This window comes from Eriocheir sinensis, chromosome 35 (assembly GCF_024679095.1).
Source record: "Eriocheir sinensis breed Jianghai 21 chromosome 35, ASM2467909v1, whole genome shotgun sequence".
Classification (NCBI taxonomy): domain Eukaryota; kingdom Metazoa; phylum Arthropoda; class Malacostraca; order Decapoda; family Varunidae; genus Eriocheir; species Eriocheir sinensis.
In genome coordinates this window covers 14,018,729-14,030,853 of record NC_066543.1, presented here as the reverse complement: position 1 = coordinate 14,030,853, position 12,125 = coordinate 14,018,729, and positions in this window count along the sequence as shown.

The window sequence follows — 12,125 nt, the reverse complement described above, 5'->3', positions numbered from 1 at the left end:
AACCGGGTCGTGAAGCTTCTAGTTAATCAATTAAACTCCAACATATCTCTTTGTGGAAATCTACGATATCATTTGTAATTCCTTTATGCCCATGACTTCCGTTCTATCGTCCCTTCTTCTCCGTTCCTTTCCCTTTCTCCCTCGCTATTTATTTCAATCCAGCCATCCAGTCACCCATTTAACAAGCCGTTCATCCATCCCTTCATCTCTCTCCCTCTCCACATACCATCTCCTTCCACCCAGCGGTTCCTTCATTCCTTCGTCCCTCTCTCTCAGTCATTCTGCTCGTCTGATCGCCTTTCATCACTCCCCCTCATAATGGCTGCAATATTGCCTCTAACTTGATTCACTTACATTAACATCACATTGGCTCTCAAACTCGTCATCATTAATATCTTGATTCCCTCTTCTCACCGCTACTAATTCCTTGATTCCTTAATTCCTTAATTCCCTGATCCTCCCTCAATTTGCCTTCAACAGTCTGAATATTTTCAGTCTCTTTGTCCTCACTCACTTTCAAAAACATTTATATCTTTATCATGTCCGCACTATATCATCGCTCGTGATAGTTTGGCTCCGTTCAGTCATGCAATGTACGCACAAATGCCTCCTTACCAAAGATTTTTGTCAATCGCATTATGCCTGAGTATGGGTGACCTACAGAGAAATATAAAATTCTGTAATAGCGGTCATATCAAAGGTTTGGCAAAATGAGCGTTTCGCAAATGAGAAATAAATCATTCCCGTTGTGCGTACACAGTATACTCTCATTGTGGGAGTAAACAGCCAGACACCATCCGCAACGGCCGTAAGCCACTCCCGACGTTCTTCTTGTCCGAAACAGAGATTTCTGAGGCTGCTAACAGTAACCATATTCTGTTCCCTCCTACTTCTTTTATCCAAAATCTAAGTCCAAAGCAGGATGGTGCTGTAATGTACACTATGACATTACGGTAAAATTATCTGACTGACAGAATTCCAAAGCGAAGCACATCTTGATTCACTCTCCCTTCGCTGAAATCATCATTTTTTTCATGTTCACCACCAGCTTTGGCAGCAATTCCATCATCCTTCAAAGACCAACCTTGTGAACACGTCTACAGCTTTGCTCTCCTTAATGGCCACGAGCAGTCTTCTTTGTACTCCCAGCGCATCACGGAGGTGATTGCCTCTGGGATGGCGGCACCCCCCCACACGTACTCTCTTTACCCTTTATTATTCAATCACGCTTGTTCTCGTGCCATTAATACAAATGATGATGAAATAATAAAAAGCATGACCTGAGAGTACTAAGTAAAACATGATGAAAATATGAGACCCAACAGGACGGGGTGCTCGAGACTCAAAACTTAATTAGGGAGAAGAAACCTGACCAGCACGACCCTTAGCTTCCCAAGCCATGATGAAACGACTGCTACTTGCTAAAACACAACAGGATAACAATGAAAATACATTTGAAATAGAGGTAGAATGATTTCCACGAAGCTCACACAACCCAGCTTTCTAAAGGCACAGATATCTAAAGGCACAGATTCTAAATCGCTTGACTTTAAAGACAAAGTCACAACGGCTTGTCTTGTGTCCAGGACGACAGGCAGCTTCATGACTAAATAATGGTGAAAGAATACCGACGGGCAATTATAAAAGTATTATCAAAAACAAAAAACAGTGAGATGAAACGGAACTCCGCTTCGGGTGCCATTGATTACACCGAACATTAACGTTCAAAATATCGTTTCCCAGAATATTGGCAACCTGAACGCCATTACGGGTGGCAGGTAATGGGTGCAAATAATGAGGTGTCATCAGCACAGGTAATTATTTCACGAGAAACTCCATCACACGCCACTGCCGGGGAGGGAAAACAACCCGGACCCAAGACGGTGTGTGTGTGTGTGTGTGTGTGTGTGTGTGTGTGTGTGTGTGTGTGTGTGTGTGTGTGTGTGTGTGTGTGTGTGTGTGCGTTAGTGTGTGTGTGTGTGTGTGTGTGTGTGTTACCAGCAAACATACGCCGGCTGTCAAAAAGGTAATATGTGTTGGAATAAATAGGCACTGGTATAAATTGATCCCTTTTTCTGGCCATGCAATTCTCTTTACCTCTACAGGGCATCGCTAAGCCGCAGTGGGATTTTATGGCTTTCTATTGATGTCCTTTAACTGGTTTTCCTTACTCTAAATAACAACACGGTAATACTACAGAGCAACTACTTATCCCCCTCCACCACTCCAGCCCCCCGACCCCCAACACAAGCCTGGAGATCTGTGGGGAACATTTTTTTTTGGGGGGGGGGGAGGCAAAATCACTGAAAAATAGGCTTCCAAAATCTCCCTAAAAAAGAAAACCTAAATTAGGGAAAATTCACTAGTCTCGAGAGTAAGGAAAGTCCCTAACGCATTCTCTTGTAATCTATTCCAATATAAATTAGTAGCCGCCGCAGCCGGTATGTTGACGAGTGTCGGGCGTGTCATCAGATGCCCAGCGTAGTGGCCGCCGCCTCACTCCATCCCGCGTTGCATACCTACGTAATTTTTGATGGTCCACACCGCAAGTCGAATATATTTAAACTACTCCAACCAAACTTCCACATCACTGAAGATCAATGTTGGGGATATACATAAATTTTTTTCAGTTAGCATTTTTCGTGTAATTTAAATAACGATGAGTGATGTCATTTACAATAAATAAAATGAGTAAATGATTGTCTAGACTTCCGTGAACTAAAGTTTCTGCCCCATGTTTATATTTGCTACCTTCTGGGTCGCCTCTCTTGAGTACCCTTTATTCCTAACCAAAACTCCTACTTTCAATGAGTCCCAAAATATCGACAATTTCTCCATAACAATAAGACAGTTCCCGTTCTCAGAATCCGTGTAATCAAGGTACGAAGTTAAGTAATCGGCGTTTGTTAGGTCCGTTAACACAGAAATTATTTGCACCTCTTGTTCCGGAGTGAGACTCGCCGCCACCGCAACACGGCACTCTGTCGCTGCCTGCTGTTTATATATAGTTTATCATAACGTCATAACATCATTTTAGAGGATGGACAACCCAACCCACCTTGCTGGCCTTTGCCATTGTTGGGGGAGTACTTTTCGTCTGGCTACTAATGAGCCGTAATGGTGTGGTTGCACCTCTTTGTCTTGACCCTACTAGGTATGTGCATCACTTCAAGGGAGTGCTACGAGAATACATGTACTAACATAAATATAAATAAATAAATAAATAAACATATCAATTTATGGATTTGTTGAGTAGTTGTCATGCATATGTATAAATAACCGTATACATTGAAATTGGTTATCTAACTATTGTGACAGACTGACCTCCATATTTTGGTAGTCGACACCCATAAATAACAAAAAAATAATTTCATTTAAAAGTGTAATTTCCTTGTAACCCCGAAAACTCCCGCTTTCTCTCTTTAGTTCCATTTTCTTCGAGTCACAGTAAAGCGGTGACTTACCTCGAGTATTACTACTACTACTACTACTACTACTACTATTACGACTACGACTGGTACTATTATTGCTACTACTGCTGCTGCTTCTGCTACTATTACTCCTACTATTACTACGACTACCATTCCAACCACCACCACCATCACTACCACCATCACCACTACAAAATTATTACATCCAAACAAACATCATTCAGTATATATCATTAAAGGCTGAAATATTAAAAGCATTTGGAACCTTTTTTCTTCGGAGTGATTCTTCGATGAAAATATGAACAACAAAATCATAATAGCGAAATGCGGCGGTCTTGGCGCTGACCTGACTGTGCCGCAACAATGTGACAACACTGGGTTCTGTCCCGTGACGAACAAGTGTCTTCTTTAAATTAAATGTCTAATGCCGCTGAAAGTCGCCACATCGTTCTTCGGCAGCGCTCGTTAGGCAGTCTCATGCAAATATATTCGTCTGGTTTCCAAGGTGAGTCGACAAAGATTCACGGGAGAGCAAATTTATAAGGATAGGGCCGGTGCTCGTCAGGAAAGCACCGCCCATGATAGGTGTTGAGGTGAGGCGGCTGGTGGGTGGTGGAGGCCGGTGCTCTGACTGCCGTATGTGGCGAGATCAATAGCGTTTAAACGTGGTTAAGTGTCACCGTTCGGGCTCATGATGGTCTTTAATCCTACGTCCCCCCTGGTCACACACACACACACACACACACACACACACACACACACACACACACACACACAGGGCTTTTTTCTCAGGTTACCGCTCGACCAGTTTATTGCTGATGTTATGTATGTATGAACTCAGGTCGGGCTTTGTTGACCTACACGAGGCCAGAAAGGCATAGCTAATTATTTGCACTCAAGGCAAATGGACCAGTTTATGACCTCGCCTAAGTAACACGAACAAAGATGAAGTGAATTGGTGCCTGCATCAGAGTTCAATTAACACGTCTTCTAGAGGAGCCATAAGTTTTAGTGAACCGCAGAGAAACTTATATATTAAACAAAATCCATAATAGCGTTTCTTCAATCTAGAGACAAGCATATATATTGACTTTGATGATTATTATTACAAACAATCCCGGCGGGAAATGTCCCTCTTCTCCAAAAAAGGCATAACACACCTACATCAGATTCAACTTTATATACAAGTTTTCCCTGATAATATTTTGAGCTAATTCACCAGATTCCGTCGCACCGGTGTTCACCCATGAATGCATAAAACCTGTTCAGTGAGCGAGCGGACGAGCAGCGTGTGTATGGGCCTCGAAATATCATAAACACGTGTGTGTGTGTGTGTGTGTGTGTGTGTGTGTGTGTGTGTGTGTGTGTATATATAAAATCTATCTATCTATCTATCTATCTATCTATCTATCTATCTATATATATATATATATATATATATATATATATATATATATATATATATATATATATATTTCCCTGGCAATCTAAAATTTTAATATCAATAAAGCCCAACAAGGGAGGGCAAACAGAGCAACAACACCTATTGACCTGCCATATTTATTCCTGTCGGAAGCACTGATTAATTCACGCAGCGATGCAATGCAATGTATTACTGCCTCTGTGTCCCTGAACACACACACACACACACACACACACACACACACACACACACACACACACACACACACACACACACACACACACACACACAGTTTCAAAGAAATTTATGTCCTAATGAACGGTTCCCAAAACACCTGTGCACCATCATAGTGCACCGACATGCTGGGGCTACGGCTGAGCACCGCTGTCCTGCTCCTGCCGCGCCGTTGCCGCCCCTCCCACGTAGATGTCTCAGGCCATCCATCTACATAAAGAGGCAACAATCCATACATTCTTTCGTAACCTAGTGACCCCGTTGCCCCACCCTTACCTTTCCTTTGTCCTCTGATCTATCCACCCCTTTCCCTTACCTTCCCCTTAAACCATAATTTTCCTTCCTTACCTTCTCTTCCTTCCCCCCTTTGATCCCTCCTCGTTACCCCCTCCCATCCCCTCCTCGGGCGACACGCACCGCGGCCCCTGAAGTAAACAGCGTCATTAGGGTAAGCACCTCCTGGCATCAGGTTCCTCCATCCATTATGGTGCCTTAATGGCTTTCCTTCTCTCCCTGGACAGCCCGCCAGACGCCGCCCCCACCGCCGTCACTGATCCGTCACCCACATTACGTCAATCACAAATATCAGGTGTGTGTGTGTGTGTGTGTGTGTGTGTGTGTGTGTGTGTGTGTGTGTGTGTGTGTGTGTGTGTGTGTGTGTGTGTGTGTGTGTGTGTGTGTGTGTGTGTGTGCAACCTTTGTTCATAAGAATTCTTTGGGGACGCCTAGGAATCCATCCTAGGATGGCATTTTCTCAGGAATGTCCACGTAAAACTTTCCTAAGCCGGTACTCGGCACGAGCGGTAAAGCGAGAACCGATGGTATAAAATCAGAATATCACGAAATAAGTTTGCCTGAATATTTTTTTTATTAATTTGTGGCCCTTAAAAACAATGATATAATCTGTATCAAATGGCAAGCACCCCCCACCAGTTCCCCCGCCTCCCGTCACACCTTCGCTGAACACTAGGCCTTCCAAAAGAGATTCCACCAAACCGACACTATTTACACCAATGTTTTCTTTTGTTTAAAAAGAAAGCCCAGTAAACGCCTATTGGTACTCCTCCAATATAGTGAAAAACAGAGGAGAGGGAGTGTTGTCTTCACCGCGGCAAAATTCATATTAAAAGTGAGGGTTTGCTTCCTCCCGAAGACTTTGCAGGGCGTCTCTCATTTCGGTAACAACACATTTCCAGTACAATACAAACAACAGCTACAAACAAGTTTCTTGTTGTTCGAGTCGCTAGGCACGTCTCCGAGAGAAAAATGAATCCGCAGTTCCCGGTGCCTAGGATTAGATAATCCGCCTATTCAGCGCGTCTAAGGTTTGGAATAGTCCGGGGTGCAAAGCGAGCTCCTAAAAACATCCCACAGGTTTCTAAACATTTTTTAGCACATTTCTTTTCCGATGAACAACGATGAATGCGGGTCTCTGTGAGCGCTAATGGTAATGTAGGCAATTTTAAGCGGACATTTGCTATTTCTATGTTCTCTGCTTCCCGAGCATATGCACACCAAAATGTAAGAGCGCGACTCAGCGATGATCACCACACGAATACAATGTTTCAGCCGAGTCTCCGCGCGTCGCCTGGCCGCCGGCGCGCCATGCAGGCCCTTTCGTCCATCCAGCAACCGCCTGCTATGCAGGACGAGGACAACAAAAAGCATCGGTGTGTATGGATCAATGGCATCGGATGAACTCAAACCTTTTACAGTTAATGGCACGAGCATCACCATAATCATGGAATTCTGACTGCGCTTCATCGCTGATCGAACACAACAACAATGGCTACATTACCTTGACCGACGTGCGAGAACGTGGGCGCCTCTGTGTGCTTAAGGATGGGGGGTGGCAACTTGTAGGCCTGCACAAAGAAAAAAATAACAATAATAATAATAATTCTACTACTACTACTACTACTACTACTACTACAACCAATAATAAAAATAATAATAATAATAATAATAATAATAATAATAATAATAATAATAATAATAATAATAATAATAATAATAATAATAATGATATTACCATATAAAGGAATACATAAAGAAGACATCCCGAAGACGGAGCCCGGCATTAGTTACTATACGCTCTTGGCAGGCGCAGCGTCTTCCTCCTGGCCTACTTGTGTCCCATTCCTGCCTCAGACGCATAAAAGCTTCCAACCTATTTACTGTATTCTATTTCCGTCAAGATTACACACGACCTCTCTCATGCACGACCTTCTCCTTCCTTTGTTCTTCTTTTTTTCTCAGTTTCATTTGCATTCCTTCTTTTACGAGGCGGTGTGTTCTCTCCTCTCTGAGTCTCTGCGCCATGCCCTCACATTCCACCCTTTTATGCATATTGGTAACGCAACCTTTTTATTTTCCTTTGTGTCGCTGTGAACGGCTCGTACAAACTCTGCTTCCTATGTCTCTCTCTCGCTCTCTGTAGTTACATTCCCGCTTCTTACACCACTGCTGCTCCAACTAAAACAACAAGCATCTCTAGAGCCTTCGCCGCAACAGCCTTATTTCACTTGCTGGTCTTACTGCTTTCGTCTTTAAGGAGGAAAAAGTAAATGCAGAGATCAGCCAAGTTCTTCGGTATCTCCGCTGCCTCGCTTAATGTTGGTCCCAAATCCCTTCCTTGCCCAAGAGCCTCCCTCGAGCGGCCAAGGCAGGTGAGGGGAGAGGGGGAGAGCTGTTGCCACGAATGAGAGAGAGAGGGTGTGTGTGTGTGTGTGTGTGTGTGTGTGTGTGTGTGTGTGTGTGTGTGTTAAGGGATGATAATACAAAGAAGGGCATTGTAGTGGTCCATTAACTAATATCGCTACAATAAACCACCACCATCACCATTAATAAGTCACGATCCCCTTCTATATTTTTTACACCATCATCACCACCACCACCACTATTCAATATCCAACCACACCACATCCTCCCACTTCAACGCCACACTGCAACACACCACCTAAAACAACCCTCCACCACCATAACCACCACAACCATAACCAGCAACATCACCACCACACTACCACAACCATAACCAGCAACATCACCACCACACTACCACCACCTACCACTACTACCCTTCAATATCCAACCACACCACAACCTCATACTAAAACGAAACTCTGCAACACACGCCAAAAGCACCACCACCACCACCACCACCACACATAAATCCCATTAATTACCTCAGAACTCTAACGACGGTACGAATTTTGTGTGGCGGCAATGTTTTCCGGGGCACAGATTCTCTCTCCCCTGACGACTCTCAACCTTTCTAAAACATGGACTTATAATGGGCACACGAACATAACACACACACACACACACACACACACACACACACACACACACACACACACTGACTTATGTAACACACTTCACCCTTGCGTAACAGGACGAGCTGCTATTAATTACAGGCCCATAAAATTAGAAAGTTAATGATGACGATATTCAATACACTAAAATAAGAGGTACCATGAAAAGTGAAACAGGAGCGCAATGATAAAAAAAATAAAGGAATAATAATAAGCTAATTAATATATATGGACGTCAGAAAAAAATACATAAATGAATAAACATGAGTGAGGAGAATAAACATCCAAATTCATAAACAAACAAATCATCTCTTACTCACTATCATAATCTTCGTCGTAACCTTTCTCACAATCACTTCATTTTATCGAGACTATTTTCCAGGCCACATACATTTCAAGAGCCTCTTAAGTCTCGTCTGAAGGCCACATACTTTGCCCCGCCAAGAGCCACTCACCCTTACGGCCTCAAAGAGCAACTTGAGGCTCCGGGGGGCGGCTGGCGGGCCTTCCACGAGCACACGACCTGATCTATACTTTCCTGGATCTTAAACGCCGAAGTGGTAGAAGTTTGCGGGAAGTTATGGGGCGAGGGGAGGAGGAGGAGGCGGAGGGGGAACGAGGGGAGGAGGACGAGAAGAGAAGGAGGAGGAGAATGAGAGAGAGAGAGAGAGAGAGAGAGAGAGAGAGAGAGAGAGAGAGAGAGAGAGAGAGAGAGAGAGAGAGAGAGAGAGAGAGAGAGAGAGAGAGAGAGAGAGAGAGAGATAAGGAGGTAGTAAGCGTATAAACTCATAATAAGGTATACACAGGTGGGGCGCCGAGGGACCTACTCTAATTAGCGTTTGTATCACACCCGAGCAACAAGAGGGTGGGGCACGCGAAGCCTCGAAACGCTATTATTTATCATTTCAAGGTCAAGGAGTGTTGTTGTTGGTGGTGGTGGTGGTGGTGTTTTTGTTGTTGGTGGTGGTGGAGGGAGTGATGGTGGTGGTGATGTAAAGTCCAGCACTACGCCGCTACCTCCTCAATCATCTCCACTCCCCTGCGTAGTGTTTTATTCCCTCTTTCTCTACTCTATTATACAACCTCCTGCATGACCCCTCCTTCATTTTCGTGACTTGCAACCCTTTCCTTTGTTATACTGCTCTATGTAAACACAGTCTCCTCTACATATAGTCATTCCAGTCTTCCTTGCTTGCTCCTTCACCATCACACTTTGGTTCACATTTTCATATACACCTGCGTAATTGGTAGAAGTTCCAGGGATTTTAATGGGTACTTTTATGACCCGAGTGGAAGTTTTACAACACTCCTGCACGATGAACGTAAAATAAACATGAGAACCCGACTTATTATCTCCTTTTCAGTCCTTGGAAATAGTTGCTGTGAGCGGCGGAAGCGTAGAGAATAAGGACCCTTAATTTTCTTGTCACGGTAACCCTTTCTTTTGTTACTCTTTTTATAAACACAGACCCCTCGACATATAGTCATTCCATTCTTCCTTTCGCGTTCCTTTCCCATGACTTTAGTTTATATTTTCAAACCTTTCGGCTTCAACCTATTTCTTAAGGTTTTCGAGATGCTGTAGGGATTTTCATGGGTAGTTTTACGCCCCTAGTGAAGGTTTAACACGACTTCTGTCCCATGAACGTAAAACAAAAACAAAAAAACAAGAACCCAACTTCCTTTGCAGTCTTTGGAATGTTGCTGTGAGAAATGAAACTGCCTAAGAATACGGGCCTTACTCTCCCTCTGCGCCCTAAAATACATAGTTTCTTCCATCATCACAGCCCTTCTGCCCTTCCTTACTCTGTCACCAAGGACCTTCCTTTCAAATGACGCCTGGCAGAATCAAATAAGCCCCAATTAAGGCACGCACACCAATGACGGAAATGCGGGAATATGCGCCTCTCGCTCCTCTCGCACAGCAAAGTCTGACAATGCTACGAACACAGACTTTATTTGTTCACATTATGGCCTCAAAATTCAAATGCAGTGACATCCTTCATCCACTTGAGACTTAATCAAACAACACCACTCTATTCTCCTTCAAATAACATACAAATAAAAACATAAACTGACTATGCATGACGGCAAATTTCTCAACCACTAAATCATCTTTGCTGTTCTTTTCTACGCTGATTCACGAGCTGATGATGTTTTACCTACTTTGCAGGGACGTGAACTGCATTGCATGATAATGGCACAGTCTCCTTTGTGCCAACTTTTGCTTGAAGATATATAGACCAACTCAGTTACATGCACTTCAGGAAATTAAACATAATAAGTTATTTCAGCGGCTCCTGGAATACTTATGCTTTCGGCGAAGGTCACGGTTCAACAAAACTCCAAAAGTCACTTACAAAACTTGGTATGCAGAATTCAAGATTGAATTCGCCAACGTTACTTCTTCCTTCACAAATCATGCTGTTACACGTCTGCTTCGACACAATGGCGTCCTCTCTTCCCATCATCCTTCATGCCTCCTCGCCCCACTAAAGTAGCCTCGCCTCCCGTCACCTTGATTACCCTTCCTTAGTCCAACACAACTCTATTTACAATTACCACCAACACTACCAGCACAACCAGCACCATCACCACCACCGCCACCACCACTCCTCCTCATTCTCATCCTCCTCTTCCTCCCCCATCTCTTCCTCTTCGTCTTCGTCTTCCTCCTCCTCCTCCTCCTCCTCCTCTTCCACTTCCTACTCCTCTTCGTCTTCCTCTTCGTCTTCGTCTTCGCCTTCCTCTTCCTCCTCCTCCACCTCTTCCTCCACCACCATCACCACCACCACCATGGCCACCGCCACCACCTAAACCTCCTCCCCTCGCGGCACACATTCACAAGGGATTGAGTGCCGTGTAGCACCGTCACACAAATCACGTAATAAGGGAAGGGACCATTCCTCACGCTGTCGCACCTGGTGGCCGGCGAAAGTAAGGCCGCCATGGGGTAGCGAGTGAGGCAGGAAGGAAGAACTTGGAAGGAACTTGAAGGGTGTTAAAGAAGGGGAGTTGAAGAGTAAAAATAGGAGTCCGTGAGATAAGAGAGGAGGAGAAATGTGTTGGGTTTAGATATATGATTTTGATAAGAATGAGGTTAAGAGGATAAAATAAATAGATGTACGTATTGAGGAAGGTGAAATGAGAGCATATGCCTGAATGATAAGGATATATTTATGGTGCCGCAAGAGAAATGAGTAAAAAGCTTGTGATGAGTCTAATTATAAGATTTAAAAGAAGAGATTAGAGGTTATAAAAAGTAAGGCAGAAGGAAATAAAGTAGATGATATGACAGAGTGTGAAGAGAGATGAGATTTGTAGATTGAAAGAAAAGGATGAAGGCTTAAATATACGACAAATGTGGAGGAGTGTTTGAGGTAAGCAATGACGTAGGGTAATGGGGAAAGGCATGAGGTAAGTAGAGCAAAGGTACATATGAGTAGGTCGTATAAAGAAAGGTGAGGCATCGACTTATGTAGAGAGAATGGAATGTGTGTGGAGTATATTTTTAGTCAAGAATGCAGTGTGTGTGTTTGTGTGTGTGTGTGTGTGTGTTAATATCTAGTTTTATATTCTTTCTCATCACCATATTTGTCTCAACATAAAGATAGCGCTCTTCCTTCTTATCTAAGCTATTCTTCCATTTTTTTTTTTTTCGTGTTTTCTTCACTTTTTCGCTCCCTGCTTCTTTCCTTCCTTCCTTCCTTCCCTCCTCCCTCC